Source organism: Parasteatoda tepidariorum, chromosome 8 (genome assembly GCF_982258835.1).
Source record: "Parasteatoda tepidariorum strain Cologne lab strain chromosome 8, Ptep-v5.0, whole genome shotgun sequence".
In the NCBI taxonomy this organism is placed as follows: domain Eukaryota; kingdom Metazoa; phylum Arthropoda; class Arachnida; order Araneae; family Theridiidae; genus Parasteatoda; species Parasteatoda tepidariorum.
Genome location: NC_141762.1, coordinates 43150818 through 43173489, shown reverse-complemented (window position 1 = coordinate 43173489; position 22672 = coordinate 43150818).

Here is a 22672-nt window from a genome sequence, read left to right as displayed (position 1 = left end):
CTAAAAGAGAATATTATCGATTAATAAAGAGTATTCAAAATAAATGTATTTGAATTTAAAACACAAGAAAGATGATAACACTTCAGCAATATTCAATATAGCTGAAGGACGAATATATTCAATAAATAATCAATATTTTCATTAAATTATGAGCTTAAAATGCAAAAAAATGATAATGACCTTTCAGTGGTATTCAATATAGCTAAAGAGTGAATATCTTCGGTAAATAATGAATATTCCCAATAAATGCAGAATTTAAAGCACAAGAAAGGTAATCACAATTCAGTACTATTCAATTTAGATAAAAAACGAATAAATTGGATAAATAAGGAACCTTCCCAATAAATGACGAATTTAAAACACAAAAAATGATACTATCTATCTTCATTAGTATTCAATTTTGCTAACACTAAATTTTTTTCAATTTTTGAAAAAATTACTGAGTATTTTCAACTAATTCTTTTCTTTCCTCTTTTAAATAAAATCCTTAATTTTATTTGTTATTTATTTATTTTTTTTAAATTGTTTTTCGTTTTGCTAATTTTCAAATCGATCAAAATTTTATAACTGTCCATTTTCACAAGATACATAAGAGGGCGCTCTTCCTTTTGAACCATGTATGTGTAGCACTTTATTCTATATATAACTATGAGAATAGTTTCATGGAGAAGAAATAGATTTTTATATCGGAAATCTTGAGAACAACTAACAAGTTCTATAATCTAGTTAAATTTCTTTTACAAGTTGTTTTTACAACCATAAATAACATTCCGCAACTAAATATAGCGTATTAATGTTTTTTAATAAAAGAGTCATATTGTTTTTTGCAAGAAAATATTTTTCATGAAATAAGTAAACTTTATTATTAGAAATTATCAATGATATTAACGTTGTTCGGATTTCATATCTGTTTTTAGCTTCTTGAACTTAGTAAAACAGATCAATGGAAGTATTTGAAATTAGAATTAAAGTATAACAAAATAAAGATTTAAACCATTAAAAAAGTCATAAAGTGTGAGTTTGTATGAATTTTATATGTATTAACTTAAGTAAACTGAAAAGTGCAAACGACTGCATACATTGTGTATCAGTTCTCTTTGAAATAAGAAATTTTATGCTTCAGAAAATATGAAATTTAAGTTAAAAATAATTTAAAATTTAATGATTATTTTTAAATTAGCATTTCCTTAAGATTATTTGATTAACTGTTCGTTAAACTTGAAAAAAAATTAAATGACGTTTTTTTTAAACATTTTAAATAAAAGATAATTTTTTTATCTATTGACATTCAAATGTACTTTTTAATTATTAATATCCTAAAATAGACAAAAAATGTATATGCTATTTAAATTTTTTGAAGTTACAACTAAGTCGTATATAAAAATTTATTTACACATTTATTTGTCTGCTTTTATAAGCGACGAGTGCATGTTTTTTTTTTCAAAAAGTAAATAGGGTTTTTGATAAAACAAAAACAATTTTAATTAAACGTGAAAACAAATGTGACAACCATCAAAGCTTATTAGTTTTTTTCTCATCATTTTTTCCATTTGTAATAAATTTCTTACTTTTTTCTTAATTGACTACTTTTTAGTTTTTTTTGGTTGAGCAGAAATATTTAAAAAAATATATTTATAGAATTAACGTTTTAAAGAGATTGGAAATATAGTTGTGAAGAGGTAGAAAATATTAAGAATATTTTACAAAGTTTAGTTTGCACGATTTAGACATAAAATATTAAATAAAAACAATAAAAAGTAATCGTTAATTTATAACGAAGTAGACTATGTATTTATATTCTTGATGGTAGGAAGATTTTTTGTGACTATTCATCAAAAGGTTTTTAAATACACAAACACTCATTAAATGAAAGTTGCATATTGCTTACACGAATATAAATAAGTTGAGTAAAAAAAAATACAGCTTTCACTTAGTATTTTATAAAGAAAATATTTATCGCAGTTATAATGAATATCAGAAAAGAAATCTTTAAGTTGAATTGGAAAAAAGTATTACACCTTTTTAATTGAAAAAAAAATTTAAACTGTCATTTATCATAACGTGTACAGTCCGCAAAAAAAAAACGAATCACCCTGAATAACTTTCGTTCTAATGATCGGATTTTCACGAACTAAGTGTCAATCTTAATGGTTCCAGGGGGTGACCTCAAATATGCTAATTAATTAGTTCTAACTATTAATTAAGTTACGAAATCAGACACAAAAACGTACTTTCTCTGAATAAACATGCATTTTTTTTTTACATATTTGGATTTCTTATCTTCAAAATATAGGGGGTAGCCGCAATCTGGGAAATGTGGTCCCCATAGTTTGGTCAGGAGAGCGATTCAAAGTTCGTACCCCTTAATGTTAATTTCGCTTTTTGCGTTTTCAGTCATATTTTCAAAACTAATGAAGTAATTCAAAAAAAATTGCACCCACTCATAAAACTTATTTACCCAAAGATAATTTCATGCAGAAAATAATTTTTAATAATTATTTATTATTTTTTATTATTTAATTAAAGTGAGGATGAAAAGTATTGAATTATAAGGTATGAATTTTTTTATACCATATTAATCTACATATTTTTCAATTGAAAAATCTAAAGTTTCAACTGTTTTTATTTATTAGAAGCTGAGAAAAATTAAAATCAATTATTTTTAAAAAAATTATTTGGCGACAATAAAGAAATAACTAATTGGGGCGATTAATATTAAAATGTGATAAACTTGGGAGGAACTTGACTTTGCGCGCGTAGCGTAAAATTTCATTCATATTTTTTTCGCTAATAATCGTTTGCTAATTTCTTTATTTTTATTTCTTTCACACTATAAAATACGATGTTTCTTTTTTAGTCATTTAATAATTTATTTGCAATTTAGTAAAGAATTTTGAATAAAAAACACTTTATTCAACAAATGTCTAGTTTTAAAAAAGCGTGCTTATGATAGAATACACCAGATTGTGCTTATTTAATATGATTATTTTTTATTTTTTTTAATTTTGTTTTTCAATAACTGATACAATTTCAATAATATACATACGTATGCATAGATTTGGAATAATATATTTATCAATTTATTGAATATATATTTTATAAATATTAATAGAAATACGTAGTCAACATTTTTAAACATCTCTCACAACATCGCAAATTTCTCAACATCTTATAGGGTAAACTAAACAATGAAGGAACACTTAAGCTTAACTTGCCTTTAAAAAAAATTCATAAAAATTTCAAAATTTGTAATTTTAGCTAAATGAGGGTGTCGACATATTTGTTATTAAATGCAAATTATGTAAAAAAAAGTTAGATAACTTACATAATATTGTTTTAAGCTTTTGGTGGTTTAAATAATAAGTAGTAAGATGACCAAGTGAAGGAACAGTTCTTACCAGTGAATAAACACTAAATTTTCCAGAGAATGAACACTTAATTTTGAGAATGTTTGATGCTCGTTAGGAATCCATAGGCCACACAAATGTCTAAAAACAAGATTTTTCTTGGAATTACGACATATAACCATAGTTAATGTGGAAAATATTACTTTTTTTTCAGTCATGGAATGGAAAGTAAAATATGTTTGAATACATAATTTAAAAAAAATGTTTTTCGTTTTTTTCTCACAGTTTAATAGTCCGTTCTAAATTATGAATGTTTGTCATTGTGTAATCCGATGATGTTTTTATTATTATTATAATTCGATCATTTTTTTGTTTACTCTTTTCCCCATATTTTTTAAGCTTTTTTTAAAATCTTTTTAAGTATTTTTTTTTCTCTTCGTCATGAGTAATTTATTTCTTTTTCTTTTGATTTAACCTTCCTCTTTTTTCCAAATTTTTGGCCAATGTAAATGTATCTTCGAAATTTCTTTTGATTTTCCAGTTCCATTTCCAGAATTCCTCACAGGATAATAAATGAGAAAAAGGAGTTTCGAAGTTTGAGTAAAACCCATCTCTCATTGACTTATATCTAGTAGTTACTTATGGAACCAATTGTATTTGCAACTAACAATGCCTCAAGAGGACTTATCTCAAAATCAGTTTTCAAGATACTTTCATTATTAATGTTAGTTGTCTCAGCTTCAGAGCGAAAATTTGATTATACAATTGTTCTTTTTGAAATAAATTCTTCAATATTGAGAAAAGCACAGGCTATTGGATATTTGGGAGATTAAACTTTTCTGTCAATGTTCCTTTAAAAATTTGCAACATAACTTGTGAGATTTCCTTCTCAAGCTTCTGAAGAAATAGCGCATCGTTACTCTCGAAGCATGTGTTTTGTTGATAAGTTGTCTTGCTCATTAACTCTTGGTGTCTGTTTTGCATGCATTTGTTACAGTCAACGTTTTCTACATCGAATGAAAAAATATCGCATTTCATAAAAGCCTTTTAACTTCATCAATTGATGCCTCAAATCTTATTTAAAAATGGATGTAAAATTTTCTAGACATATTGTTTTACAATTCTTTTGTTTTCAAGATCTAGCGAGAGATTTCCATGAATTAGGTAGAAAGCTAAACCAGAAAATTTGTTTTGAGAAACAAAACTTGCTCAGTTTCAAATTGATATGAGATTTATACCTATCCAGAAGAAGCAAAATATGGAATTTGATTGCATTTTTAATTAGCCATGGGTAGAAACATTTGCAATATATTTGTAAAATGTTGCTGCGGTCATCGTTTCATTTCATGAATAGCTTTTTCCAATGAAATATGTAGCAGGGACTGATTCTGTAATATCTCAACGAATTCTTCTGTAAGGAAAAACTACCAATGGAGGTACTTTTTCTTTCCTAGGTACTTTAGAATATAAATCCTTATAATTTTTAAGGCCGCAGATTTTTCCCGTTTAAGGGCAGTATTCAACTCTTGTTTCATTCCCATTGTAAATACAATCACTTTATAAAAGGATGCCAGGGCTACTTCCCTCCTAAAGATTCTTCTGAAGTTCTTAAAACCAGTATTTCGAATATTATTCTCTAAGGGAAGTTTTGCCTTTTGAAAATATCTTCGCATTGCTCTGAGTTATCGGTGGATGTCGCCTTAAAAAAACTTCACCCATTTTTCACCTAGATAATTGTCTTTAAATGGATTTTTCCTACCAGTTCCCGTTAGAACATTAAAGACGGCAATAAGATAATAATTTAGCTAATTATTGGCACAAAATCCTGCAAAGAAATTTTCCATTCAAGCTTTTATTATTATATTAGTTGTTGAATTTATATTTTAATAAACATAGTTTATTAAGGAGTCTAAGGCATGATGTAATAACTAATCACTACATTTATAAAAATAAATAATAAATTAATTATTATTATAATTCTTTAAGTAAATTTAGCAATTAAATTTGCATATTTAACTGAAATTGTTATAGGAACTATTTATACAACATTTAACTGAATTTTAGGAGTCCTCTATGTCGCTGAACTACTAATTATCCACACATACTATTCATTCACTGGGAAATCTATTCTCAGTGAAGGAACATGCCTGTTCCTTCACTGGTTAGAAGTTGTTGTTTTTTTTTTAAACATAATTTTGATTTATAATATGACAAAAGGTACGAGAAAATTAAAATTTTTCTTTTATTTTCACTAACTTGAAAAAATCCCAGTAAAGGAACACTTGTTTATTCATTGGTTTTTCATCGTTCGGTAATCCAGTTAATATACAACCCCTAATCTCAGTACTTGCTTATGTTATGATGCTTAAAATAAATAAAACGTAACTTAAATGACCATATTTTGAATTCTTTTTTTCACAATGAGAAGAAAAAGCATTATTATATGCAATTAATTGCAGTTTAAACGGATAACAACAAACACTGACCTTATAATTTTGTCAAAGAAACAAGGCGTTGAACAGATACTAACAAATTCAAAACTTTTTCCAGCGAAGACTCAAAGACCAGGTAACTAAATGCATTGTTAGATGACTTCCTATTGTTAGGTAGTAAGCTACTGTTACCAATCAATCTAAATTGAAACGTTTAAAATCTTATTTCTAAGAAATATCTATGAAATGCTCCTTCATTTGTTGGTTTAACCTATATCATCCTAATCTGAAAAGAAATTTCCGGAAGTGCATCGCAGAACTATTTTACCAACTATTTAATTAAATTTTAACATTTTAAAATTCTTATTCTTTACCATTTTACGTTTATTATTTCTTCATTAATATACTTATAATTTTTTTAGAACTTTAATTTAGATTTTCTTTAATTTAGGTTTCCTTTTCAAATTATAGTCGAGTTTTTTTAAAAGAATTATTGTCTGCTAGCTAAGGATAAAACTTTGTTAAGAAATTAAAAACATTCAGCTGTTTAAAATTATTTAATGCAAAACAGCTGATTATTTACTTAGCATACTATTTTTTTTGAAAAAAGAATATAAATTATTGATTGTCTTTTTTTTTTGTTTCTTGTGACTTCAACTTAGATTATCTAAAATAGTGTTGATGTTTTATAAGTCACTACAAAGAGGACAAAGATACCGAACATAAAAAGCTGTGGAATACGTAGCCAATTTTTTTAGTGTCTTAAAATATCTCAGTATCTTAAATGTCGTCCTACTATCTTAGTTGTGAAATTAAATTTTTAATTATCTGACTCATTGTGATTCACTAATTATTTCTTTATATCTTTTACTCTTTATGATACCAAGTAGATTTTTTTTCTGATAATATACTAAACTATTTAGTTTAATTTTTTACTTTAGCATGATTTTCAAGATATTATTGTAGTATAATTTGTTATCAGGAAAATGCCTTATTTTGTTAAGCAGGAAATACTAAAAATTGAAATTTGTAAGGATTCGGAAGCTGTGCCAATTTTAGAGTCATCTGATTTTTAAAAAAAATTCCATAAAAAATACACAATTTCCGAACTTATTTTAATAAAAAAAAATTTTTTTAAAAAAACGTGGCAAGTAGGCTAACATACTTTTTACAGAAACTGTGAAAACTAATTTTTCCTATATTTCGTCAAAAGAGGATAAGAATGATATTGCTCCAAGGGACCTACTCAATAATTTCGCTATTTCCAGAATGAAATCTGTTTGATCGAAACATATTATTCCTTGAAAATTAAAACGAGGGAAAAATTAACTTTTATTATTTATCTAAGCTTATTCCATTTATTTAATGATAGCGGTATTAAGGTTAAGGATATGCGTCAGAAGCTCCGTTTATTATTATACTATAAATGCATTAAATCAGGTAGCTTGAATAATTTATTTTAAGTAAATTATTTAATAATTTTAAGCAAATAAGGGTGTAAAAATAAACTCGATCGAAATACTCCGAAAGTATACCCTGAAATATATGTAGAGTAAACTTTGGAATCGATATATAAAAAATACCTTTTCAAACAACTTCGAGTAGGACGGAAACGCTAACTTGTTTAAAAAAGTTGTTCTTGTAACTATTTAATTTCGATTCCTGGTACTAGGGGACATTCCATTTTCACATTCGACTTTTGAAATTTCAGTTGTAAACTGAATTTTTTTATGACCTTAAATTAAAATGTTAAGGCTTGCAGCAAAGAAAAAAAATTTTTTTTTACTGCATTAATTTTTTTACAAAGTAGTGAATTATTATTTTTTTAATCTAAGAACCTGTGCCTATAATATATGTAAAACTTATTTTAATATCGAGTGAAATAATTTAATATGTTGTGTAACTAAATGGATAATCCCAAGAAACTGAATCGAAAATATAAAAACTTCATTGATTTAAAAAAATAATAGATGATAATAAAAATAGACATGTTTTGAGCGTCCAATAATAAAAGTCACAAGTTATCCAAGCCTGACAAGTCTTGAGAATGGGCGATTATATTTGAAAACTCGAAACATGTCGACTTTTACCTCCCTCTTCATATGTTTTGAAGCCAGTTGAGTTTTTATCGTCAATTATACTGTTTTACATTTGGGTCTTGATCATTATTTTGATAAGGATTTTACACTCGTTAAAGTAAACATATGCATTTTAATATTTTATCTGGAATCATATGGTCTTTAAAAACGTAAGAACATCAATATTGAAAAAGTTATATTTAACTTAAAAATTAGCATTTTGACACCAGATACTTTGAGTTAATGAATTTAAATATTTTATCTCTTAAGTTTTTGTGCCCCCATTTCAGTATCTTAAGGATCTTACAAGCTCTGTTTAAAAAGAGAGCATCAGATATATATAAGAAAGCAAAAATAACCTTAGTAGCAGTATTTGGTGGTAAATGTAGCTTATCGTAATTGAAGAATATGCTGTGCGACATTTTATGGTGAATTTGCGAACGTATAAGTTTCAGAATGTATCGAAACATGAGGATGCTATTTGCTAATCATCTTTATCCAAAGGAAACGATGTAACCTGAATATCTAGAAGAATGAAGCGATTTTTTAAACAATGAATCCCACAATATGCAACATATTATTTCAATATCTTATTCTTAAACATAACATTCAATCTTTTTAAAATGCGACTAAACATTCAGCAATTCCTTGAGTTATAGAAAAAAGAAATATCGTAAATTATAGAAAACCTTGTGAATGCGCATTAGAATTATTATACAATCTACATTTTATTTTTCAAGCACTTTTTTTTCCTTCAAACTTTCTTGCCTAGAAGACTCGATTAAAACTGTAAAAATGATTATCCCTAAAATTTTGTATATAGCTATAATAAGTTATGCTCATTTGATTTTAGTATAAAATCCTCGAATAAATATAGTAAAAACAGTGTAATCTAAATAATATCAGATAAAAAGTTCATGTATTTAAATTCTAAAAACTATCATAAATAATTTATAAATCGATTCAAATTTACTTTTCAAAGGAGATTAAAATAATATTTTTTTTGCTTTTTGGACAGAAATCCCCTAAAAAAATTGTTTATGGCCTGGAAACTTCGAGATATTTTCTATTAACAATAAATTAAACCCCTCCGAGCAATCACTGAACATTATTTCAATTTTTTTACTATCAGAGATTGGTTGCGTAGCAACCTAGTAAAATTAAGCACTCCTCTTTTGAATTAGTCAATGATCTTAAAATATTTATTTGCGCAGGCGACTTTTTTTGGCGGTTTTCTGGACTATCGCCAAATATATAAACCTTTATTGCGGCCCAATTTACCACCCAATTTTTTTCAAATTTTGTCTACCCCCCTAATTCAAGGGTCTAGATTCCAAATATGTAAAAAAAATTACATGTTTATTCAGAGAAAGTACGTTTTTGTGTCTGATTTCGTAACTTAATTAATAGTTAGCACTAATTAATTAACATATTTGAGGTCACCCCCAGGAACCATTAAGATTGACACTTAGTTCGTGAAAATCCGATCATTAGAACGAAAGTTATTCAGGGTGATTCGTTTTTTTTTTTTGCGGACTGTACACAATTAATCATGCATCATAATACTCTTAGTAGATAATTGTAATAGTTAAATTTATGTTGCGTCGATTGTGTTTACACGTTTAAAAGAATCTTCCTTCTCTTACTTAGATTTTAAGTTCAATTTTTTGATTTTTAGATCTTCATTTTTTTATTTATTAACAACTTGATACGTTTTCGATGAGGTAATACCATTTGACTGCACATCACCACCAAGCTTTAAAAATGATAAAAATAATCTTTCAAAGATATATTTTCTTAATTTTATTGGATCAAAGCATTACACTTTACCCATTTATAAAGATATTGCCAAGTAAGAATCCATTATCAGTTGATTTGTGAGAAATAGGTAAATGTTATTAAAAGCATATTCAAAATTTTTCTTCGATATTTACTCACCTTTGTATGTTAAGCTCAATTGTGAGGCGTATCATTTATAAGGGTAATGTGCTGTTCTTAAATGTTTATTAAAAATGTTTGCATATATATACAGGATATTAATTTAAAGAAAAAAAAACAAATTTCTCATAAACCTTATGTTTATGTATACCAAAGCTGAATATCAAAACAGGATTAAAGCGTAAAAAAACCTTCAAAAGCGTAATCGTTGGCATTAGACCAAGAGTGTGACTCTGCCAATTGTTGAGTGGCAGATACATAGTTTTGATCAAATGCCAACGATAAAGTAATATTGCGAAAAAATCCTATTCATAATTCAAATATAATCTCTTTATAATTCGATTTAAAAAATATATATATTTTCGAAGCACCTACAATTCAGCATAAAAGTATCGATAAGTCTATGTAAAAGTATGGATAATTCTATATAAAAATATCCATAATTCTTTAAAAATATCCATAATTCTTTAAAAAAGTATCCATAATTCTTTAAAAATATCCGTATTTCTTTAAAAAAGCATCCATAATTCTATATAAAACTATCCATAATTCTATATAAAAGTATTCATAATTCAATGTGAATGTGTATTTTGTTTATAAAAGTATTAATAATTTGACAAAAGAAATTCGTAATAAGATTTATAATTATCTATTTCTTACTTAAGTATCTAAAATTTTACGAAATTATATGTAAAACGAAAATATTCGTACAAAGATAAGTATAAATCCTACCATCAATAGAAGATATAAAATTGTTAAATCAATATCAATTTATAAAATAAAATTTTATTCACTCTATTAAATTCTAACTTTCACAAAGTGACGAGCAACACAACCTCAGCTAATGCCTAAGCCCAGAATTTAAGGAAACTATTGCAATTAAAGTCTTTTCCTAAAAGAGACTTCTGATAATGAGTTAGTGGTAATTTAAAAGTGTCTCCCTGTCCCAATCTTCTTAAGCATTGGAAACAAAAATAATCTCATTAAATTAGACCATGGGTCTTTCCGGAATTAAATTAATTTTTCACAATTTGGTTTAAAGGCTTTTCTCTCAATAAAAGTTTAACTCATTCAGGTCAACTTATCAGCCACTCTTATCTAATTATAATAAAGAACGGGAAATTAAAGGTAAAGTCGTAATATTAAAAACAAGTTGAGAACTAGATTTAAATTTAATGAAGTAAATATGTGATTTCTTTTTTATAACTTAGTTTAAAGACATAAATGTTGAACTAAAGTGTTGTGGTTGTCGAATAAGTGGAAAGTGCTTTGAATTATTTATAAGCAAGTTATAAATAATTTATATTATACTTCTAAAGAATCGAGAAGTAATTATAGAATTAAAAAGTTAAGTAGTCTTATTAAAAAAAGGATAAACGAATATTGTACATTAGCTGTTTTATTTGTGAATAATACTCAAACTTGGATCAATTAAATTAGAACAGTAATTTCCGACCAAATGTTTCTGTATTAATTTGACAATATTCTGGTATGTTTTAAAATTACAAAAATAAATCACTATTTTTCAGTCATTTTAGCTTATAAAAAAATTATTTCCGAACATTGGATAAAAATATACTTTAAGTTATAAAAATTTTTTTTGATTATAAAACTAAAATAAACATCTCCAAGTTTAGATGAAATGAAAAACAAAATAAATGGAATCGGTTAGTTTAAACCGAAAGCATAACATCCCACTTAACAAATAAATGAGAAAAGTAAGTATCGAGCAAAATAATTAAAATAGGATTCTAATACAAAAATAAATTTTAATTAAATTTAATGCCTGAATTTTTTACAACCCGTGACGCAAAAAAGCTCCTATAAAAAGTGGTCATTTGTTTTAGCTACATAAATATTTTCTTTTCTTAGCTACTACTTGAGAAAAAAAAATCTTGTTTCTGATACTACGAGTTTCCGTAGAATTCTCATAAGTTGCGTGACATGTATGCAACACTAGGTTAAAATGGGTTTTAATAATACAAAAGTCGAAGTCACTGCTAATGTTCTAAGCTCAAAACATTTTGTGGTTTTAGCATACCAAAATAACAGTGTTATAAACTATGTATGAAGACAAAAAATGACCCACGGGATATATTTTGGTTGTGTAATCCATGTATCCATGATTCTATTTAATTATGACCATTTGTGCTTTTTTGACTAAATACTTTTCAGGTTCAATAGAATGCATATAGAGCAATTTATTATTAAAATCACTCTTATTTAGTGAAGACTATGTTCTAATAAAGAGAGATAATTTATTTCCTTTAAAAACTTATTCTTGCATATAAATGCTCATATACCTAACACATTTTGAAAATATAGTAGTTTAATCAGTTTTTAATAGAATGTGCACCACTTTTTTGTTGCTATTTATTTATTTATTTAAATCTTGAATTGACGTAAATAAAGAAGTTAATTCCGCTCAGATTAGACTCTATCCTACAGACAGTGAAAAAGGAAATATTAGCACATGCCATGTGCTGATAAGTAGATACAATATCATACATGCATGAATAATTGAACTTCTAATGTTTTTATTTACTTACTTTTTGCAAAATGTTTTTTTTTCTTTACCCTTAAATCTTTAAACAGATCACATATTGCATGTCTTCTTTTTTAAAAAAACATAAAATATATAATTTTCACCATATATTGAATATATATGTCATTAACGTAGATAAACATTAAAAAAACAATTAATATATTTCCATATTTTATAATAGTTTTTAGCTCAAATTTTGAATCATATCTTATATTTTATGACTCAAATTCGGGTAAGCATTGATATTGTAGTCATATATCATTCGACCCATTCTTCCAAACCTCTACTGTAACCGTGAAAGAAAAAGACAATTGCAAGCAATCTCAGTGACAAAGGAGCACTCAAACTTTCAAATAACAATTTTTCCTTTTTCATAAAATATATTTTATTTTCCACTTCTTTTTTAAAATTTATCGAATACCAATAGAATCTTACATATTTTGTGTTGCGTGTTCGATAATTACTTTTAAAAAAATGAGTGGGGTAAAACTAAGAAAATAAAAGTACATCTCTAACGGCCAACGAATAGCAGTTTGTCGTTCGACCAAAGTAACTTATCGATTGATATTAAGGATGCGATGTAATCGTAGTTTATTCATCGCTTTTTCTTTGTTGTTGGTGTTTGTATTTTTCAGTAATTACCTTACTAAATCATTTAAAATTGGTCGAGAAAAAATGCTGAAAAATAGATGTATATTTTAAAATAAATTTAAAGTCAAATTAAGGAAATGCCAAGAAATAAAAATTGGAAACATATCGGGGGTCGTTTACATATTGTAGCATAAATAGACTGTTTAAAGGTTAAGTATGTATAAAAAGTGCAATTCAAGCTTTTAATTTAACACCAAATTATGAATATTAAAATGTAAACCCTCTTGAAATTGCCCTCAAGTTTAAATCTTTAATTACATTAATACCTCCGTAAGTATTTTATTTGGAATAAAATGATAAGAGCATATTGAAATGACGAAAAATAGTTATGTATTTAATCCCTTCCTTCTCGCTCCGTCAAACTGGCGGGGTGAAGTTTCGCCCTCTGTTTCTTGTGCCCGTGATAATTCCGGGCTGGTATCTTCAAAAGTAACGAGCCAGAAGGATTAAAATATTATATTTATTATGCCCCGAATAATGTCTATTTCGGAATCTATACACCCGATGACAGTGCCAGATTATTTGTCATACGTTTAAAGATAGCTTTTTTTCAAACTAGATGGTAGCACTCTCTCTCTCTCTCTCTCTCTCTCTCTCTCATTAAGCATATAACTTTAAAAATTAACCCAAAAAAAAATTAACATGAGTACAGATATTGTATATACACTTAGTTTTCTATGATATTCTTGAAAAAAATGGGTATTTTTATGACCATTTTCTTCAAAATAATGCTACCATTAAGGACTGAAAATAATCAAAATCAATTTAAGAAAGTACCACAAAGCAAAGAAATGGAAAGTATTGGGGGGGGGTAGTAACATAAATATGGTGTTTAAGAGGATATTTATCTATTCTTTCAAAATATGTATGTTTGAAAGACCTGTTTATAGATACTTTTTCTTGTTATTATTGTGTTTTATGAAATTTGAATTATACCATTCTTTGTTTCATTAAATTACGCAAATGAAAATTATTGAAATATGAAGTCAACATTTATAATTAATTGCATTGTTTGCGCAATTTATAAACATTTGTTATCTATTATATATAAAATGATATTTTGAAAATAAAGATTTTATTTTGTAGGAAAAATAAACATTCTAATCAAAATGTAAAAGAAATGAATATTTTTTTTCAAAATCAAGACAGCTTTTAAAAGCTCTTCAAGTCCGCATGTTTGGTTCCGGGCATTTTTATTTTTGACTTTATTTTCCACGTTATTTCAACCTTAAAAAAAAAACTTTTTTTTCATCCATTCTGCTTATTTTTGCTTAAAATTTCAACCTTTAAATACTTTTTTTCACCCATTCTGTTTATTTTTGTTTAAATAATTCATACAATTCTACTGAACAATGACTTTAAATAGCAGAGGAGAAATTAAAATCACACTTTGTTAGTGTAAAAAAATGATGGTTATAGAATTTTTGCAAATGTTATCAAGAATATAAGATAATAAAATTATTGGAGTAAGAAAGTTAGGTTCCATTAAAACATTTTATAAAATTGTCCTATAGTTTTCTTCTAATAGGTGAAAACAATGATTTGGATTTGGTTGAAATTTTTTAATGTTAGCTATCAAAAAACACAGCAAAAGGATAAACATAAATCAATAAAAACAGCTACTGACTTTAACATAGTTTTAGTGGTCTGTACTAGTTTTTATTCTTCAACTGTGGTCAACTTACGTCAGTAGTGTAATTATTTCAAAAGATGTTGATGCTCCATGCTTGTTTTCATCAATACATGAAATGGTGTCAACAGAATTTAAATGACAGCAATGAAACTTACCTGTACCAATAAATAGGTATTTATTGATTTTATTGATATATTGTCTACATCAGTCTTTATCAATATATCAACTACTACCTATGAAACATAATTAATATACTATCAAATCAAGTGTGATCAACAGAAAACTTAAGCATCGTAAACTCTTCAAAATTATGTAATTATTTCCATTTGAAAGCATAGCCAATTTACTCTCTTAAATGAGAATCTTTATAGTTATTTGTAACAAATTATAATTTTATCAAATAATCAAGCATAGGAAATTCGTCCAGGAATTAAAATTAAATAAGAAGTATGAATTAAAACCTAAACTTATATGGCATAGTTAAATGACCATTTGAAAAATTTACATGGTTAAAATAATAAGCTGGATATGCTGGGATAGCCTGGTTGGTAAGACAATGGGCCCATGTCCATGAGTTCGTGAGTTTGACCCTCACGGGCTGAAAACTCCGTATAAGCTAAATTTCTTGTGGTCACAAAGAGGTCGAAGTTCCCATAACAAATCAAAACCTCAGGAAGTTCTGGATCGAAGAGTGATCATGTTCTGGTTCAAATTTACGAGTTGCGGATCGTATCCTCCCTATAAAACAGGCTGTGGCGTATGTGTGTGGCAGAAGTTTAATTCTTGGCAATAGATGACTCCACTGAAAATCAAGAAGCGCACCCCTCCTCCTTTAAATGGGCTTATTAGTATGACAAGTAACATAAGACAACAACAACAGTGCTTAGAGCTCTGGGGTATGCACTAAAATTCCTGAGGGAAAAGAATTTCATAAAAATTAAAGTAAAAAAAAAAGACTTTAGGCTAAAAAATTCATATAAAAATATTAGTTAGAGTACCTTTAAAACTGATCGGAATAAAATATGGAAGCAAATAGCCTACAGGCTATTAATTATATTTTTATACATTTATGTCTACTGTCTAAGCATAAAGTCCTGTCCACTTTCGACCGGTGACCTATCAAAAGTACATTCTGACTTTAAGAATACTTTTTATAATAAAAGGATAAATATTTATTATTATTATTAAATTATGAATGTGCAATTTATTGTCATTTTGAAATTTATTTGTACTTTATATAAATTTCATTGATTTATTAGTTATTATTTAATTATGTATCCTTATTACGTTAAGTCTCTATCATGCCATATATATTTGTTTTTATGATAGTATCGCTTTTGTTTTTGTTTACATTTTACAATTTGAAAAGTAATATCACTCAAATTCTTCCTTCCTGCTACAGCTGCCCATTTGCTTGTGCCATCATCCCTCATAAAATGTTTAATAGTAAAATGTTCTCTTCCTCTAAATGAAATCCATGACATTAAAATTATAGAATATAAAAAAATTGGGGAGAGAGTTCAAGACAACATTGGGTGTTTGAGATAAATGGGTCAATATTTTGATTCAGCGGACCATTTTAAGTAGGAATCAAATCTGAAGGAATCAGGGGTAGAAAAAAACTGTTTGCCACCCAGTGTAATTAAAAAAATCTTTCTACTTTTAAACTGAAATGGATTGAATATTGTGAGCCAAAAGTGGCTACGTTGTGCCAAATACAAATGGTGTTGGTTTGCGCAAGATAATGAAGGTGGTAACAAAGCTACAAATGATAAAAATTGATTCTAAAGCATTAACAAAATGTAAAATTAAACACAATTTTTAAAAATGCATAAAATGTATATTCTGGAAAACATGATGAGCTCTAGAGCATGAGTTCTCGTTGTCACATAGCATACCCTGTTATTAATTAAAATAAAAAATAATCCAGCTATTTTCGAATCAAAGTATGCTTTAATTAATTTTTTAATAATTTTACTTCAAATAGTTTTCAAATACAATCCTAAAATAAAGCGTTAAAGCAAAATCCATGCTGATGTATCCTTCATGTTGCATTTTTAGGCCCAATAATATAAATAAAAATGTGGGTCGTAAACTTCAAAATAAAATATTGCACTAAGTTTTCAATTTTATTTTTTTAAGTCAAATTTTCTCTTTAAAATAAAACTGAAACCCTACTTCACCAAATTCATTGTTACACTCTGCAATATTATTGCTTGACTTCAGAAGCTATTACGAATCTAAGTCAACTAAAATACCCTCTCTCTCTCGACAATCTAACCAAAATATGTTCCCTAGGGTATAAGTTACACTTTTTTTCCTCCCAACTTCAATTCCAAAAAGGAAGGAAAACTCAATCGAACAATGAGAAAGGAAAGCTTTAGAGAAAAATAAGGAAAAACAGCGCATTTTATCGAAAAGGTGCCAGAGTTCTGGAGAACAATAAGAGAATCGTGGAGTCTTTGTTTGTCTTCCCAGTGTTTTATTTTTATTAGACCACCCCTCCTCTGCCATCTCTATCGTTTGCAGGTGTGTTAGGGGGATTCGCGTGCACCCCTGTAATCTTGGAAAAGACACTGCAACAGGACTGAAATAAAGCAGAAGTCTGGAGAAGGGAGGTTTACTCTATCCCCACCGTGTATCGATCTTCTACGTCCAAGCGAATTTTATATATCGATGTTTTATCGCCGCCTAACAGACAGGTAAGTTTAGACATGTGGAAGATTCAATAATTGGAAAAGAGAGTACAGACGGAGGACTTGTTTGCTTTAAAGTCTCCCAATGCCTGTTCATTGTCAAATGTAAACTGAGTTCGTATTGTTAGATAATGCGATTTGAAAACTCTAAATTAATGAAGTTTAACTCATTGATAAATTTTATTTAATTCCACTTTCTGTGAAAATTTGCAATGCATATATTTGAGGTTTATTTTCAAGAAAAAAAAATTATTGCATTGGGGATAAAAATGTTAATTCGTGTGATTGCGCATTCAATAAGTAATCACTGAAGTATGTCTAATTTTTAACTCATAAATACAATAAAAAACCATACATTGCTATGAATACACTATTATATTTCCAACAGAATTGCAGCTCTTGCATTGTAAAAATAATAACATATGGTTTAAAATATTTTGGGTATTTGTTGTGGCCAGTTGATCCGTTAAAATTCACTTTGCTGTGCATGGTTGGTTACTTTTGTCATTTTTAACATAAGTCCTTGGTCTCACAAAATAAATGAATGAAATAAATAAGAAGTTTACTGTTAAATACCGTGAATTTTAGCGAAATAATACGAATGCATGAACCATGATTTTTCCATAATATTTTATTAAATTCTACTACACAGTAAGATATTCCGGATCAAATTACAGCATAAAATGGTAATACTTTGAGAACATTATTTGTAAAATCCATAGAACGTAAAGTGCATTTTATCTTAAAATCCATTTTATCGTAAAATCCATTTTTATAGTTAAATATACCATAAATTTTATAGTAATATTTATTTATTAAGAGTAATTCAGTGATTTTGCTGTAATTATTACTGTAATAATAGTTTCCGATTACCGTAATTATCATTACAGAAATTATTAAGATTTAGCGAATTTATTGTCAATACCGAAGATTAAGGTAAATCATATTTCTTGTTCCGTAACATGTTCCACACAAGTAAAAACACTGGCATACTGAACGCTTTTTATAAATAAATATTATTATTAAACTATTTCAAATAATAATAAAAATAATGGAGAAATAAATGTAACAAGAAATGCAAAAGAAATAAAAGTTAGCAAAATCACATTACCTTCCTCTCATTTATTCAAGTTATTCCAATAGAATGTTGGAATCAGTGCATAAAAACCTGAATTATCTGAATCTCTTTTATCCGAGTATATCTGTAAATTGAAATTGATTTCTTTTTCTTTTCAGACATATTTTTCTTTTTATACTTTACTCCATAAATATTGCCGTTTTATTTTAGCTATAAGTAAAGTCTGCAAAATAAGCAGCAATCTCTGTATTCAATGGAAACATAGAATTGATAATTTTATAAGAGTTCAAAACGCTTTTTTAAGAAGACGATTTGCTTATAATATTTTTGTTATGAAAATGAAATTTTTTTAATTTTATCGTCTTATTTGCTTTTTCCATATTACTAAAGAAGTTTAGAAAGGCTATAATGTCTTCTATATATCTCAGAATTTGGCAAAAATATAATGAATTATATTTTTCGATTACAGTAATTAATTACTCGTAATCATTATTGCAACGTATTATAATTTTAAGTACAGCTGTAATTATAATTACAACAATCAATTACTTACATTCTGGATTACAACTTTGATTAGAGACAATAGTCGATCACAGTAATAAATTATTTGTAATCTTGACTACAATTTTTCATAATTTTGATTGCAACTGTAAGCGTAATTCCAATTAATTGAGATTCCAAGTAATCACAAAAAAATGATTAAGGGTAATAAGGGCGACAAATAATCCAAACATAAGATTACAAGCAATTATGATTGCATATAATCGTGATTACAAGCACCTGTGATTATCTTTAATCAAAATATGAGATTAAAAATAATTAAGTTGCATAATAAATATAAATACAGTATCTAATAATGGATGGCGACATACATGTTTTCATACAAGAAGAATATAAGTTCGCATGTAAATACAATTGCATACGTATGCAATGCATGTATGTACGCATGTATAGATATACTTTGGGCTCATGCGATGTTCGTACGCATGTACAGTGCGCAAAAAATAAACAGACCACCCTGAATAACTTTTGATCTAATGATTGCATTTTCACGTTCTAGGACTCAATCTTAATGACTTGAGGGGGAGATCTCAAATACGCTAATTATATTTAAATAGATATTTGAAATTATGAAATCACAGAAACGTACTTTCTCTGAGTAAACATGCCTTTTTTCCACGGATTGGGATTTCTAACCCTCAAACTATAGGGGTTAGACGCAATTTGGGAAATATGGCCCCAATAGTTTGGTCAGAGGAGTACTGAAAAGTTTGGACTCCTTAATGTTAATTTTACTTTATAGTATTCCACTATATCTTGAGAAATTCTTAACAGAAGGGAAACATATTTGCACACAATTATAGATGTCGTTTATTCAATGATAAATGCATGCAAAAATAACTTTTAAAAGTATTTTATTATTTCTTCATTGTTTTATATAATAATGATCGAAAAACATTTTAGTTGTAAAGTACGCAATTTTTTGAATTTTTTTGAAAAATATGCAAAAAATTTTGTATTTTACTCAAATTTTGTATTTTCCGTAGCAAAATAGAAAATTTGAGCAAAATCATGAAAAATTTAATTTTAAAAATTTCAGAAATTTAAAATTCGATCTCTCAGGAACTATTCGACCGATTTTGCTCAAATTTCGCTTTTTGTCTAGTTGAATTATAGTCTTTAAAATGATTCAAATATTTATGCAACTTCAAATTCAAAACTTCATCTGATCATTATTAAATTTAATAAAAAAATAATAAATATTTACTAAAAATCATATTTTTCATAGAATTGGGTAAACGAATGTTATAGTTTTTTACAAAAATTTTTCAATTCAGCTATAAATGTCACTGTGCATATTCCAATTACTACTTGCCACTGTAATAATAAAATTTTATTGTTGAAATTGGATTAAAAGCTTACCTCTGTAAGCCGTATAATCCGACTGTTATGATTATGCATAAACGGTTTAAATTCAATTACTTTGAAATATGTTTTTGTATTTTTTTTTGAACTTATAACCTTGATTTTCGAACTGAGCTGTATTTAAAACTTTTTTCAATGTATCGTTAATATGCAATTCGTTCTTTTCGTACGTTATTTCAAGTTTTTTGTAATGCAATTCGTTCTCTTCATACGTTATTTCAAGTTTTTTGTAATTATTAATGTCTTAGTAATTTATTATTTTAGTAATTATTACAACTTTCAATTAGTCACCTCATTTTTTAACTAGATTACCATATCACTTATGATTTGTAATAATTAATTTATGGCATAATGCTCTTTCGTTTTTTTTTTGTGATTGAACATATATTAAAATTTTCAAAAAAGAGTTGAGATGAGTAAAGATTATGTCACATGGTTAAAAAGAAGATAGACTGAGCCAAATTACCAGTTTTCAAATGAATCAAAACATAAAATGTCTACTTGGTGAAATACATTCAAGAGCATATGTGTACTAAAACATAAGCGATTGATAAAATGGTAAATTTTACAATAAGCATCAATTGTTAAAGTATACTTTTTACGTAATTTGATATTCATTATATAGTTAAAGCAAAGTAATATTTACAAACAAAGACACCGTTAGTAAATATTAAATATTATTCCTCTATTTTTCTCGCTTTAAAACTTCCATTGAAAAAGCGAAATGATGGCATGGACACTGTTCCTGAAAGCTTTTTCTGATTCTGAAGTACCTATACTTATCTTGTTTGATAGGACATAGGTATTTGGTAGTAGATAAAATCATGTAAGGGTTAAAAGGCAACATACATATAAAATTCTGTTGCATTTAGTTGTATAGAGTTTTGTGCAACAATTAATTTAAAATATTGCTGAAGTTACTATTTCGATTTAAATTTTATGACGTGCATAGTTACTGTGAAGCATTTTCTGCATACAATAACTGTACATTTAAAAAAAAAATTGGCCGTGCATGGAAACACATGTAATAAATTCCCATGACTGCTTTGATTAATTTCCCTCGTACACGGTGGAAAATAAATTCTGGTAACGTTACAGTACTGTGTGGTAATTACTTAGATAATGTTACATAATTCTGGTTAATAAAACCTAAATTATGCTGTGTTTTATATTTTTGTATTCCGTTTAGTTCTAAATGATGTAGCTATTCCGTTGTAATGTCTATATATTTACGATATTAAAACATATGAGCATTGTCATTTTATAATATTTAAACGATATATATTGAACTACTTAGAACTTTGTTATATCTCAAGTGTTAAGACAAAAAAATGCCATTTTTGTTTAAAACTTTGAATAATGCGATGATATTAAGTAAACAACAATTGATGATTGATGATTTCAACTTTATCTTAATATTAATGCTAAAATTTTTAATGCTTTAATTTTTAAACTTGTGAACTATTTTTTTACAAATATTAGATATTTTTTCAGCACACGTTATCATTTTTAAGTTATCGTATACTTCTTACTACACAGTTGCATCGATGGCTGCAAAGCATTAAATTACCATCATAAAATTTTATTTTTTAACGCAAATAGAAATAAGAAAATTTAGTTTCAAAATCATTAATTAATTTTAAATTATTAATTAATTTCAAATTATTAATAAATTTCAAATTATTAATTAGGGATTCTTTTATTCTCTATGTTATGAAAATTGTATTAAATTACCTTAAACATTTTAAAGATTATCCTTTAACTTATTAACGATTTTTAATTATTAAGTTTATCGATTTTGGTTATTATCATTTTTGATAAAGTTTTAAAGTTTAGTTTTCCACAAAAAACTCCATAATATAGTAGTAGAAAAGAGTATTATCTACTATTTCAGGAAAAAATTGCCTTATAACTTGATTTGCACGGTAAATTATTAGCTAACAAAACAAACTAACAATCATATTTTAAAAGCATGACAAATATTGTCTTAAACGAAATTATCCCTAAACGCAAACATATTAATTCATCAATAAATAGTTAATTTTCGTAGCATTTACAAAGAAATTGCAAGATAGTAGAAAAACGTGACAAATATTGTCTTAAATGAAATTATTCCAAAACACAAATATATTAATTTATCAATAAATAGTTAATTTCTGTAGCATTTACAAAGAAATTGCAAGATATTATAAAAACGTGACAAATATTGTTGTAAATGAAATTATCTCAAAACACAAATATATTAATTCATAAATAAGTAGTTAATTTTTGTAGCATTTACAAAGAAATTTCAAGATAAAAGTTCTATTTATATGAATATTTATTATCTGTAAAATTAAGAAATCCCC